At 40.6% G+C, this 19392-nt stretch overlaps 1 long non-coding RNA gene across 2 annotated transcripts; it reads left to right on the top strand.

Moving 5' to 3' along the window:
• Nucleotides 1–7800: 7800 nt before the first annotated feature.
• On the top strand, nt 7801–18505 carry LOC132610177 (uncharacterized). 2 transcript variants are annotated; one of them, XR_009571044.1, is made up of 5 exons: nt 7801–7977; nt 8126–8301; nt 16495–16604; nt 17989–18099; nt 18196–18505. It is a non-coding gene; the product is annotated as an uncharacterized LOC132610177 (long non-coding RNA). The 2 variants fall into 2 exon arrangements; XR_009571043.1 differs by having other exon boundaries at nt 7806–7977; nt 8141–8301.
• The last annotated feature ends 887 nt before the right edge of the window (nt 18506–19392 follow it).

The raw sequence follows: 19392 nt of genomic DNA, 5'->3' as shown, positions 1-19392 counted from the left end.
TCATTTTTCCATTAGTTTAATTGGGTTAAAAGTGAAGGAGATGAAGGAGTTGAAGTGTTTGGTGAAATTCCTGAGCAAACTTTGGCTTGATTGGTGAGAGAAACCAAATTGGACCAAAAACTAATCTCATCATACTTCTCTTCTTGGTCTTGAATCCAAATATGCCCCATGATTTTTCAAGCACTTTTTGCATCCGAACGTCGGATTGTTGACAGAACTATTTTTGTTGCTTTGTATTTATTGTTAATCGAACATGTAAATAAAAAAGGGCAGCCTTGTGCACAAAACATTCTAGGTTAGCAGGGCCCCGGGAAGGGCCACACCCCTTGCCTATCCTAAGCATTAGTGGTTGTTTCCACAGCTCGGACATGTGACCTAGGCGTTGGAAAAAGAACGCTGGCCTAGGGGGAATCTATATTGCGTAGCGACTGTTCCATCCCTCATCTCTGAAGTTTGCTATTATTTCGAAATTTTCTTCTGCTACTGAGCCAGTATCTTGATGTATTGACAGAAAATTCTCCATATTATGTTGCTTCTCTATATTCAAGTTGTTCAACATATAATACCTCATTTCTTTTCAATAGCTGGGACATTGTACCAGAAGGTCGCGATGCTTATAAAAACATTTTATACATCCTCAATTTTACTGATGATTCTTATAGCATTGATAATTTATTTAATACAATGCTATGTGTCCAACACATTCATTTCGAAATTGAGTGCACTAATCACTGCTAAGCTCTACAATTTTGTCAAAGTTATTGATTGGATCAGATCATATTCATTTAGAGTGCTTGGAAGCTGGAAAGCTACAAAGGATGGTTCTTGTTATCATGAGCAACGCCTTTGGTGAGATATTAGAGAGGTAGAATTTTCGTGCTGAAACTCATAGCGAGGTTGGGGGTAAGCTGATTATAATCTTTCTGATCTCTGGTTATAGTTGTCAGAAATATTGTATGTTGGATTGTTCGTTAATTAGCATTACTTTTTTTTTTGGTGTTTCAAGAGAAAAGTGATAAAGAAATAATGAGGGAAATTCAAACAGCTACGACACAAATAGCTTCCTGCATCACTTATTTGCCTTGCCTTGAGGAACCATGTTAGTCCTTTGCTTGGAAAGAAATAAAAGGGCACGATTCCTTAGGATAAGATTTCTTGTTTTATTAATGTGTCAGCCACAGGTGTGTTTGATGTGTTATCATACATTCATATATTGCAGTTCCATTCACTTAGATCGACAGTGATTCTAAACTGACTGCAAATCCACAAATGGGAAGCTGCATTCCTTTGATACCAAGGTAGGAGCAATCTGCTTCTTGATTCTGATATGAAAACTCGGGATATTTCAGAAACCTAATCTGAGTTTTTCTTTCTCTATAGAGATTCACAAGGTTGCTACTTTGGTTTCACATAAAAATGATGAATGGGAATAAGGTTTACACCATCCTTATTGTACTTTACTTGGTTGACATTGTGAATCAGTGATTCACATCTTTCGATGTTAGATTGTGTAAACCTTAAAACATCCGTTAGTTGTACACTCAATGAAGACTAACAAAATTGAGCAGTTAGATCAAATTTTTTGTATAAACTTGTTTTGCCTTGTGAATTCGAACAAACTTGCATTGGTTTCTCTTGCTGTCCACAAATGTGTTTGATGTGCTAGCCATGGATTTTTTTTTAAGCTGACTTGGATTTAAAATAACCTCAAATCATCGCATACTTCTGATAGATATTCAGCTCAAATTATGTTGTAAATTTTGGAACTGTATATTAATGATCAACAAGTTATTCGACCCGTGCACAGCACGAGCAATAGCCCACTAGTAGCTTAATATATTCACTGTTTTGAGATTTTTGCAAACATCTCTCAACACTGCTATTTGGTCATTCCTGCTGTTATATCTGTCATATTCTCCATCTTCTACTCTATTATCATCTGTCGGCTGAAGGCCAAGGCAGAGTTAGATACTCTTTCGCCTATAGCCCTTACCTTGATGTCAAGCCTTAATAGGAATCTTTGGGATTCTTGGAAAACATGAAAGTTTCGAGGAAGTTTGGGATTATTGGCATTCTGTTTGGGTTGGTACCTGCGCTTCGAAAATGAATTCCTGTTCGCCGTATTATTTACTAGATGTTCTGGTTTTCTATGATTAAATTATGCACTTGAACTAGTTAGTCCTTAACGACCCATACGATTATTGGGTGGTTGTTTTGTGTAGAGTAGGCACTTAGTTTATTTTCGTTCATTGCTACTATGTTAAGCATTAAAGGGAAATGTATACTCTGGAGATACCTTCTAAACCCAAGAGACATAAAGTAAGTTTGTAAAAAATGAAGCTGTATAACTTTACCATGATTTGATGGACATGAAATACAACGGCACTTCTGTTGGGGGGGGGGGGGGGATTATAGTATCGAGCTAATATGAGAGAAAAATGCTTCTATTACTTTCTAGAATAAAAAGAAGAGACATACAAGCTCTAAAAAAAACTTTAAAAAAAAAACCTCACAAATCTCTTAAGGATAATACACAACTCTTCTTGGTTGTGCTGTGATGATCTAATGTCTGATATATTGGTGTGTCAACAAATGATAGAAGACTTCCCTATTTATAGGGATGAAATGAACCTATTGATGTCATTTGTGACTCAAGCAAGCACTTGACAATTTGCCAAATACAAGGAAGATGTTTTCTTCCTTAAAACAAGGAATATGTTTTCTTCCTCAAAACAGGGGAAATGTTTTCTTCCTTGTTTTCTTCCTTAAAATGATGGAGATGTTTCCTTCCTCAAATTATGGGATGGACCCAACAAATCTCTCCCTCCAGTCCCATACACCTGAAGGAGGGTACACTGGCTTTTTAGTTTGAGTGTATGCCGACAAGTTCTTTGCACAATTCGAACTTGTCTCTCGGTACCACCTTGGTCAGCATGTCTGATGGATTCTCCTTTGTGTTGATCTTCACTAGTCTCAACAGTTGTTGATCAATCGTCTCGCGTATCCAGTGATACTGAACATCAATAGGTTTTGTACGGGAATGGTACATGGAGTTCTTGCTCAAGTCTAGAGCACTCTGACTGTCACAATGTATCTTGTACTCTTTCTGCTGGATCCCAAGTTCTTGGAGATAGCGCTTTAGCCACAACATTTCTTTACCAGCTTCAACGGCAGCAATGTATTCTGCTTCTGTTGTAGATAAAGCGACACACTTCTGCAATCTTGATTGCCAAGAAACAGCTCCCCCTGCAAAAGTGTAGATATATCCTGAAGTAGATTTTCTACTATCAATATCTTCGGCCATATCAGCATCTGTATAGCCTTCCAAGACTGGATCAGCTCCACCGTAGCAAAGACATAACTTCGTGGTACCCTTCAAGTATCTAAGAATCCATTTGACTGCCTCTCAATTCTCCTTCCTGGGGTTAGAGAGAAAACGACTCACTGTACCCACTGCATGAGCGATATCTGGCCGTGTGCGTACCATGGCATACATCAGACTTCCAATTGCTGAAGAATAGGGCACTGCTGACATCTCCCCGATCTCTTCCTTGGATGTGGGACATGTTCTTTTGCTCAACTTGAAGTGATTCGCAAGTAGAACACTAACTGGATTGGTATTATTCATGTTGAATTTCTCAAGTACCCGATCAATGTACTTCTCTTGAGATAGCCATAACTTGCGATTCTTCTTATCTCGAGTGATCTGCATCCCAAGAATTTGTTGAGCCGGTCCTAAGTCTTTCATATCAAAAGACTTAGAGAGTTCTTTCTTCAGTTGGTTTATCTTCATTTGATCTTTCCCAACGATCAACATGTCGTCTACATATAGTAGAAGAGCAATGAAGGTACCGTCTGGAAGTCTCTTGATGTATACACACTCATCCGCAGTAGTCTTCTTGTAGCCTTGACTCTTCATGCATGAGTCAAACTTCTTATTCCACTGCCTTGGTGCCTGCTTCAAACCATACAAGCTTTTAGATAGCTTGTACACGAGATTATCACTTGAAACCTCAAAACCTTCTGGATGCTGCATATAGATTTCTTCTTTCAAATCTCCGTGAAGAAATGTTGTCTTCACATCCATCTGTTCAAGCTCCAAGTTCATACTTGTTGTTAAGCCAAGTATAACTCGGATTGAGGTCATCTTGACAACTGGTGCAAAGATCTCATCAAAGTCAATTCCTTTCTTCTGCTGGAACCCTTTGACAACCAACCAAGCTTTGTGTTTCACCACTTGTCCGCTTGCATCCTTCTTTAACTTGAACACCCATTTGTTTCTTAGTGCCTTCTTCCCTTTAGGAAGTTCTACGATCTCATAAGTTTGATTTTTCTGCAGAGATTCTAACTCATCCTGCATTGCTATCAGCCATTTTTCTTTATCCTTATGAGACATAGCTTCTTGAAAACTCTCCGGTTCTCCATCTTCAGTAAGCAAAAGGTATTCAGATGATGAGTACCTTTTTGATGGTATATGGCCTCGTTTAGATCTACGAGCAGTTGGAACCATCTGAGAAGAACTACCATCATCTGTGTCGTGTGATGGTTCCGGTGAGGTGGGTTGTGGCTCCCCTTGCTCAGCACTCTCTTCTGTCTCCTCATCTTCTTCTGCTTCTGAGTTTTCTTCTGGCACTTCGTCATTATTTCTCAAGAACAATTCTGGTGCTTCATTTGAAACTTGAGCACCCTCATTTGACTTCTGAGACATCGTGGATTTTTCAATGTCTTCTATTGTCAAATTTTCGTGAAACACAACGTCCTTGCTTCTGATCACTTTTTTCTCCTTAGGATCCCATAACCTGTATCCAAACTCTTCATTTCCATAGCCAATAAAAATGCATGGGATAGTTATCGCATCAAGCTTCTGTCTGAGCTCTTTGGATACATGTGCATATGATGAACACCCAAATACTCTAAGATGTGAGTATGTAGGATCCTTACCTGTCCATAGCCTCTCTAGAACTTCAAAGTTGAGTGGTACTGAAGGTGATCGGTTGATAAGATAACATGCGGTATTGACTGCTTCTCCCTAAAATGGCTTTGGAAGTTTAGCCATGTTCAGCATGCTCCGGACACGCTTCATGATAGTCCGGTTCATTCTTTCAGCAACGCCATTGTGCTGAGGGGTGCGTGGTACTGACTTCTCATGTCGAATGCCATATGCTCTGCAATATGCGTCGAATGCCTTGGAAGTATACTCGCCTCCATTATCAGATCGGAGACATTTCAGCTTCTTTCCTGTTTCACGTTCCACCAAGACGTGAAATAACTTGAAGCACTCGAACACCTGGTCCTTCGTCTTCAGGAAATACACCCACACTTTCCGAGAAGCATCATCGATAAAATTCAGAAAATATCTGCTTCCACCGAGTGATTCAACCTCCATAGGACCGCAGACATCAGAGTGTACCAAACTTAACAACTCTGATCTTTTTGTTGAAGTGAAATTAAATGACACTCTGTGTTGCTTACCGAATAGACAATGATTGCAAGGACACAGTGCAGCGTTTTTGTCAACATTTATAAGATTCTTCTTCAGCAAGGTAGTCAACCCTTTCTCGCTCATGTGGCCGAGTCTCTGGTGCCATAAATCTTGAGAAGCCTCCTCTGCAATATTGGGGCTGTCTGTACAAATTCTCAAATGCGTTTTGTACAATGTGCCACAAACATGTCCTCGAGCAATTGTCAAAACGCCCTTTGACATTTTCCATGTGCCTCTGCTAAAATGGTTTTCATACCCTTGTTTGTCAAGAGATACCACTGACAGGAGATTGAGCCGAAGATCTGGCACATGTCTGACATCCTTCAAAGTGATTGTGCTCCCGGTACCTATCTTTATTTGTACATCACCAATTCTAGCTATTCCAGAGGAACTGGAATTACCCATCTTCACCGCTCCAAACTCTCCAGCTTTGTATGTTGTGAAGTAGTGCCTGTGGGGAGTTACGTGGTAGGATGCTGCAGTATGTACCACCCATTCTGTGTCTTCTCTTGAGACGTGAAGGCATGTCTCATCATGGGTAGTACAGTACGCTACATCACCTGAGATTGTGATGAGCGCTTCACCACCCTTGTTCTTCGGTTGAGAACTGCTCTTGCCTTGCTCCTCTAGCCATTTGTAGCAATTCTTCTTCATGTGACCCTCTATACCGCAATGGTGGCAGGTATAAGAAGGTTTCCGGCCATCCGATGATCTCCCCCGACTTTTTCCTCTACTTTGCCATTTTCCTCTACTGTTTCTTTGTTGTTTTCCTTGTGATCTTCCTCGATTCTCCGTCACAAGGGCATGAGTCTGATATGTGCTCATGTCTTTCCTTCTTGCCTATTCATTGAACAATGCATCCTTGACCACAGACATGGTAAGTTTGCCATCTGGGGTTGAGTTGCTGAGAGTAACAACTAGTGTTTCCCAACTATCAGGAAGGGAACTAAAAAGTAGTAGAGATTGCATTTCGTCTCCAAGTGGCATTTCTACACAAGATAATTGATTTACCAGACTCTGGAACTCACTGGTATGTTCGGCAACAGAAGTTTCACTTTTGAGCTTCATATTGACAAGGCGTCTCATCAGAAGGGCCTTGTTCCCAGCGGTCTTGGCCTGGTACATGTCTTCCAACTTCTTCCAAAGGGCATAAGCGTCAATTTCTTGTGCAACGTGGTGGAAGACACTATGGTCAATCCATTGTCGGATTTGACCAATATTTTTTCTATTAATTTTCTTCCACTCTATTGACTTGGGCGGGTCAGGATTAATACCCTTCAGCTCTATTGGATCAAAAAGGTCTTTACAACTGAGGAAATCTTCCATCCGAGGTTTCCACAGCGTGTAGTTGGTAGTCGTGAGCATAATCATAGCTCCAGAAGATGAAGTTGACTCGTCAATGGTCATTTTCACCTTCTGAATAATTTTAAAAAAAATTGAGGGACCAAACTGCAATTTTTCAAAAAATTACAAAAGTGATCGGTGACGTGGCAGCTGATGCAGGAGCACCAAGGTAATTCTTTTCTGATGTGGAAGTTCAGACTATGCTGCAACCACAGAGCATACTCAGACAGAACCTTGGCTCTGATACCACTTGTTGGGGGGGGGGGGGGGGAATTATAGTATCGAGCTAATATGAGAGAAAAATACTTCTATTACTTTCAAGAATAGAAAGAAGAGACATACAAGCTCTAAAAAAAACTCTAAAAAAAAACCTCACAAATCTCTCAAGGATATTACACAACTCTTCTTGGTTGTGCTGTGATGATCTAATGTCTGATATTTTGGTGTGTCAACAAATGATGGAAGGCTTCCCTATTTATAGGGATGAAATAAACCTATTGATGTCATTTGTGACTCAAGCAAGCACTTGACAATTTGCCAAATACAAGGAAGATGTTTTTTTCCTTAAAATAAGGAATATGTTTTCTTCCTCAAAAACAGGAGAAATGTTTTCTTCCTTGTTTTCTTCCTTAAAATGAGGGAGATTTCTTCCTCAAATTATGGGATGGACCCAACAACTTCTTATTTATTCAAAAAGAATATATTATGTAAAGTATATGCTCTAAATAAATTATAATTTGTAAACTAACAGATGACTAACCCAAATGTGTGTCTGTTAACAAGCATTATTTATTTTTCTAATAAAAGAAATGGAATTGTATCTAAATTCGTTATCAATTTGTTAATTCTCTTTATAAATTTGCCATGATTTTGACGATAGCGTAAAGCATGAGCAACTTTATTACTATATAGAAGCATGAGTGGAAGGGTTGGATCGACATAGGTGCTTGTCGTAATTAGAGTGAAAAGTAATGGCGTTTTAACATTTTACCTTTTGTCTTTCCAACATCTAAAAAATTGTGTTCCACGTTTCTTAATCCAAAAGACACAACAAATGAGTAAGCTTTTCCTCTTTCTTTCTTTACAATTCAGTTAAATGTTTTTTAAGTTTCAATCCTCTGCATCTTCTCGGCTGGCTATTCTAATTTCAGGTTTGCCCTTCTTTCAGTTCTTCCAACTTTTATTCTCCTCTTCTCTTTATCTAGTTTTTTTTTTTTTTTTGTGTGTGTCTTTTCGTTTTGTTGTACTTCTCTTTTTTCCTTAACATGTGTCGGTGATGACCTTTCATCTGAATTTTAGAAGTTATTCTTCCAGTCTGATTTTAATTTATGGGGTAGAAGACGAGCCCAGATCTGCTTAAATTGAGTGGAAGATAGACAAGAAGTTTGGAGGTGCACACCTTTTCGTCATGGAATACTGCCTTGCAGGGGATATCCACACTCTTAGACTGAGAAAGTTGTTTACCCCGAATTTAGGTAATCAATTGAATTTGTAAGTGAGGTATAGGATATGTGGGCAAACTTTAATCTATTTTGTTTTTTCGTGGGATATATGTATATATTCGTGTGTAATGGTTTGTATATATGAACATATGCGTAAATAACTTAAACAAATATGTTGCTATGGATGATCAAGTAAATGATGTTAGAAGAGTAAGCTAAAGACAATAAAATTCCACTGATTTGGGCCAAAGAGAAAAATAATACTTTGATTTGCTATTACAATGCTCTAGATCCCAAAAATCTAACCCTTAAAGTAGGGAAATGTCTCATATTTATAGTTTTGTCTTATGGGCCTTGCCTACAACATAAAGCCTTTTTAGAATAAAGTAAACCCTAAAATATAAGGTTGGGCCATACGGTCTGACACTCGTACGGTTGTCGGTACAATGTGACAGAACTATGTTGATGCGTGGCGATTTCGTAACTAATTAACGGGACTAACGGTCACGATCAACTCGGTCATGCTGAAACCGGACCAACGACCACGATCAACTTAATCATGGAGAAATCAGACTGGCTGTGATGCGGAGTTTGGTCCGAATATATCGGACCAAACAGATTTGCTTCACTTTCTCAGGTCAGCCGCAGTCGGTGCAATTCCATCAGTTCTAAGGGAAGACTCGGTGATCACGCCTGTCTCTTCTTATCTCCGGTCCCCGGTCTCACCGGTCTTGCATATATTCGGTTTTTACCGTATACAGATAGTCCCCACACTTTCCGGACCGTAGTTTTACCGGAGTAACGGGAAGTGGATGAGTCACCAAACCGGCGGTTTCATAAGCTCGTCTTTATCTTTTCATTTTGGCGGGAATAGTTATGTCACGTCCCTCTGCCATCAGCCACGTGTCTCATCCCGAACGGCCAACTTTGGTAACCGCCGTAACGCACGTTGTTTCAAATCACGTCTCATTAATTGTGGGACACATGGCATCCCTGGTTGGTCGGGCTCTGTAACCGTCTCGGTCCCCATGCCTATATAAGGCTTTTAATCCCCTTATTTTACCATTTTCACTTCTCCTTTTTTACTTCTTTCACTCACTGATCATTCCTCTCCATTTTTCTTTTTTGATCGTGATCATCCCCCTTCCTATTTGTTTCGATCATAAAAAGACCAACTTTGTCAACTTCTCTGCTGCTGTTCTTTTGACTGAAAGTGCTACTTTGCTTCTTCTCTCACTTTGCCATTTTGAAATTTTCTCTCAACTGCTTCTTCACTCTTATTATTTTTTGTAACTTGTTCCTTCTTCCTCATCAAGTTCATCGAATCTCCTTTTTCATTATCTAATTCAAATGTCTGCCAACACCGAAATCACCTCTCCATTCGAGGGTGTTAAAGATTTTGGCTCGGTTCAATGTGACCTTGTTGCCTTTGTCGAATTTCGACTGTAGTACCCGGTGTAGGATATCTGAATAAGGCGATGCCGAAATTCGGCGGTAATCACCGGGGTAGGGTGTTTAACAAGAAGACATATCCGAATGCAATAATCTGAATTTTCAATAATCTTTGTATTGCAAGTATTTGTACGTACATGATATGAGGATTTCGTTCGTTTCCTTTTGTTTTTGCCGTAGCAAATACTAAGTGGACACGATTCATTCTGATCGTTTGGTCGTTACATCGAAACCTAATACAAAAGGTCCGATTTTGGACGAAGGTGAGAAACAAAATTTCGAGGACCTAATGGCATTCTGCTTTGTTGAGTTGCTTCATTTTCTGTTTACCGGGGTAAGCCTCGATGTGGGTATAGTAGTCCCCTAGTGTTTATCCGAGCTGTATGATTGGGTAAGCACTATCCAGTCCCACTCGTAGGGTACCCCCGAATTTACATTCGTTTTTATCAAGTAACACGTTGTACTTGTTGCCTCGTTAAAAACCTTGTCGGAAAATCCAATTTGGGACAAAATCGTACTAAGGAAAAGAGTGCAACACGTGTTTTCAGACCTAACATCTAACTTCATCCGGTACTCGAATTCCTGCAAAAAAGAAAGATTAGCAAAATATAGGCACAAGGGCAAGTGTCCATACCTTAGCAGTAGTATCTCTTCAAATGTGCCATGTTCCAGTTATTGCGCAACCGTTGTCCATCCATGGATTCCAGCTGATATGGCCTTTTACCCATTATTCCGGTTATCTTGTACGGCCCTTCCCAGTTCGGACCCAACTTACCATCGTTGGGATTCTTGGTGTTCAAAGTAACTTTCCGAAGCACTAAGTCCCCAACTTGGAAATGTCGAAATTGGCCCTCCGGTTGTAGTACCTTTCCATTCTCTGTTTCTGGGCTGCAATTCGAACCAACGCATTTTCGCGAAGTTCATCCGTGAGGTCGAGTTTTATGGCCATGGCCTCCTCGTTTGATTCACCGGTGGTGTATCTGAATCGCAGACTCGGTTCGCCAACTTTTACGGGGATGAGGGCTTCAGCCCTGTAGACCAACGAGAAAGGTGTTTCTCCCGTGCTTGATTTTGCTGTGGTTCTGTAAGCCCACAATACCTCCGGGAGCACCTCCCTCCAGTGATGCTTCGATGTTTCAAGTCTTTTCCTTAGATTTTGAATTATTGTTTTATTCATGGATTCTGCCTGTCCGTTTGCACTCGGGTGATACGGAGTTGATACAATTTTCTTGATCTTCAACCCCACGAGGAAATCATCGACTTTGCTGCCAACAAACTGAGGACCGTTATCACAAGTTATCTCGGTCGGGATGCCGAAACGACAGATAATGTGGTCCCATATGAAGTCAATAACTTCCTTTTCCCTAATCTTTTCGAAGGCATGCGCTTCAACCCATTTAGAGAAATAGTCAGTCATAAACAAAATAAAACGGGCCTTACCTGGTGCCCATGGCAGTGGACCAACAATGTCCATTCCCCACTTCATGAAGGGCTAAGGTGACATCACCGAGTGTAGCAACTCCCCCGGTTGGTGAATCATTAGGGCATGTCTTTGACACCCATCACATTTTAGGACAAAATTCTTCGAATCTTCCTCCATCCGGTTCCAATAATAACCGGCTTTGATAATTTTTCGGACTAGAAGCACCGGAGTGGTTTCCGCAGGTCCCCTCGTGGACTTCTCTCATAACATACTCAGTTTCTCCGGGACCCAAACATTTGGCCAAGGGCCCGAAGAAAGACCGTCGATACAATTGGCCGTCCACTAAGCAGAATCGTGCTACTTTTGTCTTCAATTACCGTGATTTTTTTGGGTCACTCGGGAGCTTTCCATCCTGCAAGTAGTCGACGTACTTATTGGCGCCAATCCCCTGTTAGACCCATCGTGTTTATTTCAGCATGCCCGGTTTCTATCGCCGAATTCATTAACTGTGCCATGGTGCCGGGGTTAATTTCTTCCCCTTCAATTGAAGAGCCCAAATTGGCCAATGCATCGGCTTCGCTGTTCTGCTCCCTGGGTACATGCTGCATGGTCCATTCTTAAACCGGTGCAGTATCACTTGGATTTTTTCCAGATACCTTTGCATCCGTTCGTCCTTCACCTCGAAGATGTCATTCGCCTAGTTAACGACCAAGAGAGAGTCGCATTTTGCTTCGATTATTTCAGCCCCCATACTCCGAGCTAATTCCAAACCTGCAATCATAGCCTCATACTCGGCTTCATTGTTAGTCAATTTAATAGTTCTAATGGATTGTCGAAGGGCATCCCCGACGGGAGTTCTAAGGACGATTTCTAGCCCGGAACCTATGAATTTCGAGGCCCCGTCCGTGTGTAACGACCAAATACCCGAAGCTCTTCCTGAGGTTAGCAGAAGTTCTTTCTCAACCTCGGGAACCATGGCCGGAGTGAAATCTGCCACGAAATCGGCCAAAATTTTAGGACTTAATGGCCGTCCGAGGCTTAAATTAGATATCATATCTGCTAACCTCTACGGCCCATTTAGTTAGTCTACTGAAAATTCCGGTTTATGCATGATGTTCTTTAGAGGGTAAGTAGTCACTACGCATATCGGATAGCATTGGAAGTAGGGTTTGAGTTTTCTAAAAGCACTTGCCAATGCCAATGCTAACTTTTCAAGGTAGGGATAACAGGTCTCCGCATCCCCCAAAGTTCTACTCACATAATATATAGGGAATTGCGTACCCGATTCTTCTCGGACCAAAACACCACTTACTGCTACCTAGGACACGGCAAGATAGAGAAACAACTGTTCGTCCGTTTCGGTGTGTGCAGTAAAGGTGGGCTAGACAAGTACCTTTTCAACTCTTGCAATGCTTTCGGGCATTCATGTGTCCAAACGAAGACATTCTTCTTCCTTAATAAGGAGAACAAACGGTGGCTTTTATCCGAAGACCTCGATATGAACCGACTCAGTGCTGCTATCCTTCCGGTGAGTCTTTACACTCCTTTGACGTTATTTACCACCTCAATATCCTCGATTGCTTTGATCTTGGCCGGGTTAATTTCAATCTCTCGGTTGGACACCATGAAACCCAAGAACTTGCCCGATCGGACACCGAAGGCACATTTCTCCGGGTTAAGCTTCAAGTTGTATTTACGGAGCACATCGAAGGTTTCCTGCAAATGTTTTAAATGGTCCTCTGTTTCCAGGGACTTGACAACCATGTCATCAATATAAACTTTCATTATTTTTCCTATTTGTTCTTCGAACATCCCATTAACTAGGCGTTGGTAAGTTACACCGGCATTTTTTAATCCGAAAGGCATGACATTGTAACAGTAAGTCCCGTACCGGGTAATAAAGAATGTTTTCTCTTGATCCTCCGGGTGCATTCGGATTTGGTTATCCCTGGAGTAAGCGTCGAGAAAACTCAACATCTCATGCCCAGCCGTCGCATCGATCATTCTATCGATGTGAGACATCGAAAATGAATCCTTCGGGCATGCTTTGTTTAAATCCTTATAATCAACGCACATTCTAAATTTATTACCTTTTTTCGGCACCACCACTACGTTAGCCAGCCAATCCGGGTATTTTACCCCCCGAATAGAGCCTATTTTCAAAAGCTTTGTTACCTCATCCTTTACGAAGGCATGCTTAGGTTCTTCCATAGGCCTCCGCTTCTGCTTCATCGGGGGAAATCTCCCGTCGAGGCTGAGTTTGTGAATTGTTACTTCCGGTGGCACACCTGTCATATCTATATGGGACCATGCGAAGCAATCGGCATTAGCTTTAAGAAATTTAATTAACTTGTTCCTGAGCTCCGAGGTTAACCTCGTGTCCAGGTATACCTTTCTATCCGGTAGATATTCGAACAAGACGACTTGCTCCAGCTCTTCCACTATAGACTTGGTTGCATCCGAGTCATCCGGTAAGACGAAAGATCTAGGTACACCGAAATCATCTTCTTCATACCCCGGGTCCGACCCCTGCTGCTCCGCTGTCGAACCCGTACACTTTAGTTACTATTTAGAGTTCTTGCAACCGATTGGCTCGTCCTCTTTCGGATCCGGTTTTTGGGAATAAATGGCTCTTCCTCAACCGCAAACATCTCCCTTGAGCGGGCTGTTCTCCTCGGATGGTTTTCACCCCCTCCGGTGTTGGGAATTTCAGCAGCTGATGTGATGTCGATGGGACAACACTCATGCTATGTATCCATGGTCTACCGAGCAAAGCATTATACTTCATGTCTCCTTCGATGACATAGAACACCGTCTGCTGAATGGTGCCGTCAATATTGACCGGCAAAGAAATCTCCCCCTTCGTGGTTTCACTCGCCATATTAAACCCACTGAGTACTCGAGCTACAGGTACGATCTGATCGAGTAGTCTCAGTTGTTCGACCACTCTCCACCGGATGACATTAGCTGAGCTACCTGGGTCAATCAAAATACGCTTGACTTGTGATTTGAAAATAAGAATAGAAATTACCAAAGCATCATTGTGCGGTTAAATGATGCCTTCTGCATCCTCGTTGCTGAAGGAGATGGAACCTTCGGGCATGTAATCCTGGCTGCGCTTCTCACGTACAATGGAAACCTTTGTCCTTTTCATCACCGGGCCTCGAGGCGCATCCATACCCCCGATTATCATGTTGATTACATGCTGAGGTTCCACCGGTTCAGCCCGTTTGTTTGACTCCCTTTCCTTGTAGTGGCCTTTAGCTCGCTCACTCAGGAATTCACGAAGGTGATCATTTTTCAGTAACCGGGCCACCTCCTCTCTCAATTGACGACAGTCTTCAGTTCTGTGCCCATGGGTTCCGTGGTATTCACATATCACGTTCGGGTCTCGCTGACCGGGATCTGATCTCAATGGTCTCGGCCATCTTGCTTCTGCGATATGGCCTATGACCGAGACAAGATCCGAGGTATTGATGCTGAAGTTGTACTCCGATATCCTCGGCAGGTCCCTGTTGGTAGCCAAGCTCCCGGTATCACTTCTAAATGACAGACCTCGATTGTTCGATGGCCGCTCGGTCCGTTTATCATCCCGACCGAAGAATTGGCTAGGACCAACCCTCGATTTTTCCGACCTAAAGCTTGGCTTTTCTGAATGAGAATACGGCTGTACCTTTCCCTCGATGGTCTTGACTCCGGATCATAATTTTTACTCGATCTCTCAGAGCTTTTGCTCATATTTACAGGTCCCGGAGGGAGCTCAAGTTGGTCATCCTCTACCCGGATCTTTGATTCATACCTGTTATGAACATCAGCCCAGGTCACAGCCTCGTATTCCAGCAAGTTTTCTTTTAGCTTGAATGAGGCCGTCGATTAGCCCCACGGTGGGCGCCAAACTGTTTACTCGAATTTAGGTAATCAATTGAATTTATAAGTGAGGTATAGGATATGTGGGCAAACTTTAATCTATTTTGGTTTTTCGTGGGATATATGTATATATTCGTGTGTAATGGTTTGTATATATGAATATATGCGTAAATAACTTGAACAAATATGTTGCTATGGATGATCAAGTAAATGATGTTAGAAGAGTAAGCTAAAGACAATAAAATTCCACTGATTTGGGCCAAAGAGAAAAAGAATACTTTGATTTGCTATTACAATGCTCTAGATTCCAAAAAGCTAACCCTTAAAAATAGGGAAATGCCTCCTATTTATAGTTTTACCTTATGGGCCTTGCCTACAACATAAAGCCTTTTTAGAATAAAGTAAACCCTAAAAGGATAAGGTTGGGCCGTACGGTCTGACACCCGTACGGTTGTCAGTACAATGTGACAGAACTATGTTGACGCGTGGCGATTTCGTAACTGATTAACGGGACTAACGGTCACGATCAACTCGGTCATGCTGAAACCGGACCAACGGCCACGATCAACTTGGTCATGGAAAAACCGGATTGGCTGTGATGCGGAGTTTGGTCCGGATATACCGGACCAAACAGATTTGCTTCACTTTTCTCAGGTCAGCCGCAGCCGGTGCAATTCCATCAGTTCTAAGGGAAGACTCGGTGACCACGCCTGTCTCTTCTTATCTCCGGTCCCCGGTCTCACTGGTCTTGCATATATTCGGTTTTTACCGTATACAACAGTCAGGGAACAAGCAATGAAGTATGACCTCCTTTCAGTCTTTGGAATATGATTTTTCCTATTGATACTTTCTGAGTTTCAGTTCCATGTCATTTTACTGCTTTCTGCAAGATCATTGTTTTAGAAATTTCAATAGAGATTGACAATTAAGAAGGCAGCGACAAAACAGTCAGCGCTATTCTTCTTATTTGGAAGTGCTTGATTTTGTTTCCTTCAAATGCCCTGGTTCACGAATTTGATATAGCACTGAAGTTTAGGCAATGAGTTTACAATGTATCATATAATGACTTCCATCACATAAATGAAAATCCTCAATATACCTTCGGAATGGCAATGTAATCGACCCAACCTTAAGAAATTATTTAAATTGTTCAGTACCAAAAGTCTGAATTAGAGGGTGTATTATGTTTTATCTACTTGTAGAAAACAACATGGAATGCACAAACAAACTATGGCAAACTGAGCAATTAGCAACATAAAATAGGAGAATATAACAACAATGCAGGAGAACAACAGGCAAAACAAACAAAAAATAAAATAACGACAGTAACTTCAAGATCGGCTGTTGAATTTGCTATATTTGGTTGTTGATCAGTGGGTTCTTACGTTTGATCTTTGGATTATTGATTGAATTGGATGTTTTGGTCGTTTTATGGCATTATATGATTTTACTGTGCTTACTGTCAATTTTTGTTGATACTGTAGGTAGCTTCACTGTGAGGCAAGAGGATGCACGAGCTACTAGAAGAAGAGCTGATTCTGTGATAAAACATATCATTCAGGACTATGGTATATGAAGGTCACATATATGACAGGTACTTGAAATTTAAGCCTCGCAACTTCGCCCATGTTCTTTTACTCATTCACATTCACTGTATCTCATGTAAGCCTTCCATGGATTCTTGTATATTTAATCTGTTATTGATTTGGATTGAAGTCAACAATGACTTTCTGAGTTGTCTTCCTCGGTTTTGTTGTGTGGTTTAAACTCTATTTGTAAAGGCACCTGCTAGCCTTTTAACAACTTAAAGTGTGGTCTTTTTAGTAAGAAAAAGTCCAACGAGTAACTTCATATCAAATTTAGTGTTACATTTGGTTACTAAAAACTAACTGAAATCTCATATTATGTGCTTTCTATGTGGACTTGATAATTGATGCGCTCATGAATTTACTAATTGAGAGTTTCTCTTAATTTGTTGGCTGTTAAGTCACATATTTGTTGGGGCTTCCCTGTAACTCAAGTTCAAGAAACTCTGTAGTTCTAGAAAATAACTATTACAATACATCCAAATAAGAAACTGTTAGGAATTTTCAGACCTTGAGGAATATAAAATTCTCATAGTATCTGATAAGCTACTATATATAATAGTAAATCATGAAAAATCTCCTGTAATAAGAATCTTTCCATCCTTGAAGTCCTGTGAAAAATTACCTTGTGCTACATGTTTTTCATAATCACTTGATGTGAAAAGTAAAATATATGTTTCAAGCAACTTCAATGCCAGCAATTTTGTACTAGTAGGGCCTGCAAGTGAAAAATATATCCAAGAAAAGCATGTCATTTGTTCCCTTTTTGTCCCTTCTGCTGAAATACCTCTCTTAATCCACTGCAAATTACCTTTCTTTTGAAAAACAAAGTAGTAGTAAAAGTAGCAGTAAAAGTAGCTACGCCAATAGTGGTACTTCTACTGCTTCACTGCCAAAGTCGAAGCACATTGATCTTAGTTTAGTAGATGACTCAACTGGGAACTAGAAAAAATATAGCTCTGTTTATGCTATATAAAAATTTAGTGTCAAAATTTGTCGTTTTGATAGTGATTAGAACAAGTGCTGATATAGCTGGGTTTGACATAAAAATGACAGTACGTTGCCAGATTTTTTATTATGTTTTTAGTCAGCTGTGAACTTGGGCCTTTGCTGCTGCTCGCTAACATGCAATAGATATTGCAATTCTCCAATCCAATGTGGCTATAATGAGAAATACATCCGAAATGTTTCATTTGAGCCAGCTTTGTAGCCATTTATATGTATCTGTTATGTTTGTCTTCCTATTGTAGTTCATGTTTATTACTAAATATAAAAGCATTGATGCTTTCTTACCTTATAGATGGTCATGTATATAACTTATCACCCAGTTTTTATCTTCTGTTACAACCTTCTTGCAAGATTCTTACCCTCTCATTTGGTTTTCCCAAGAAGTTTTTGAAGCGAACTGAACCTCAAACTGCTATCTGCCTCACTCCACTGTCTTTTTGAAAAGTTGGATTACATAAAAACAAGAATCTAGACGACACACGATGCTTTGAAAAGGTATGTCACACAACTAGCCTAATCTACTGCTACTACACTCTCTGTTTCCACCATTTGAACACTTCTCCTATTTTAACAAGCAACGCATCATTACAGGTATTTTGTCAACCACGGCGTCACCAGCTACAATGGTAACTGCAAAGAACAAGAGACTGCCAATGGCATAGTAGCCGGTGCATTACTATTTTGCCTTTTGCCAATACCAGTTTCGGTCAATATGTAAAAAATGTGCATATATACATAAACAGTGCGATCATGAATGTATATATGGCTACCGTTAAAACAATATGCTTCAGCTAGGCAATACTTCCTTTTGTCAATATATAAATAATGTGTGTAACAGTTTAAACAATATGCTACCCTACCCAGTACAAGTTCTAAATCTACATAAAGCACAGTTTTTCTATTCTGCAAAAAGGTAAGTATTGGGCACGTGCATGCACGAGCGTTTAGTATGGACATAGATTGAGGCAATCTTTCCGGATTCGCTCCGCCTTCATTGAACCCCTTCTTCCTATCCTTGCTACCTATGATATCACAGGCACTGCCACGGAATCCCTTTAGAGCGCCCGGTGACGTGGCGCAACTCAAAAGCAGGAAATGTATTTATCCCTTTTGTCAGATTTTTACCCTTTTTCCACTATTAAAATGATGAAAAAATGTTTTATTTTGGCTCCCGAAACGTCACTTTTATTTAATTATCTTAACTAGTATAAGTATCCGTTCAATATCCGGATAATAATGAAGAAACGTAATGACGTTGTACATTATGCATGGACTATGGTAAAGAACCAAAGGGCGTTCACTTTTAACAATATTTTTCTACAACTAAATTAGTTGTAAAATGAATGGTTAACCAATCAATTATGAAATGTTCACAGATATCAACAACTGGAATAGTTTCTAAGGATGTCTAAAGGCACAATACATAAATACAACAACAACAACAACCCAGTGAAATCCCACAACGTGGGGTCTGGGGAGGGTAGAGTGTACGCAGACCTTACTCCTACCAAGGTAGGATGGCTGTTTCGGAGAGACCCTCGACTCAATAAAAACATAAAAAGAGGTCAGATACGGCTAAGAGATTCAAAGCGATATGGAAATGAAGTAACGCAAGCGACACAGATAACATAGAATAATCAAAGCACAGGAAATAACAGATAATAGCATAATAGCATAAATTAGAGCACAAGAAATTATACTACGATAATGCGACTATTAATAAGGCAGGGTAATGAGACTATCTACTAGCCTTCTACCCTAATATGGGTCCTCCAAACCCTCCTATCT

This window comes from Lycium barbarum, chromosome 9 (assembly GCF_019175385.1).
Source record: "Lycium barbarum isolate Lr01 chromosome 9, ASM1917538v2, whole genome shotgun sequence".
NCBI lineage: Eukaryota > Viridiplantae > Streptophyta > Magnoliopsida > Solanales > Solanaceae > Lycium > Lycium barbarum.
Note: the sequence above shows the minus strand (reverse complement) of the source record. Positions and strands in the feature narration are given on the sequence as shown.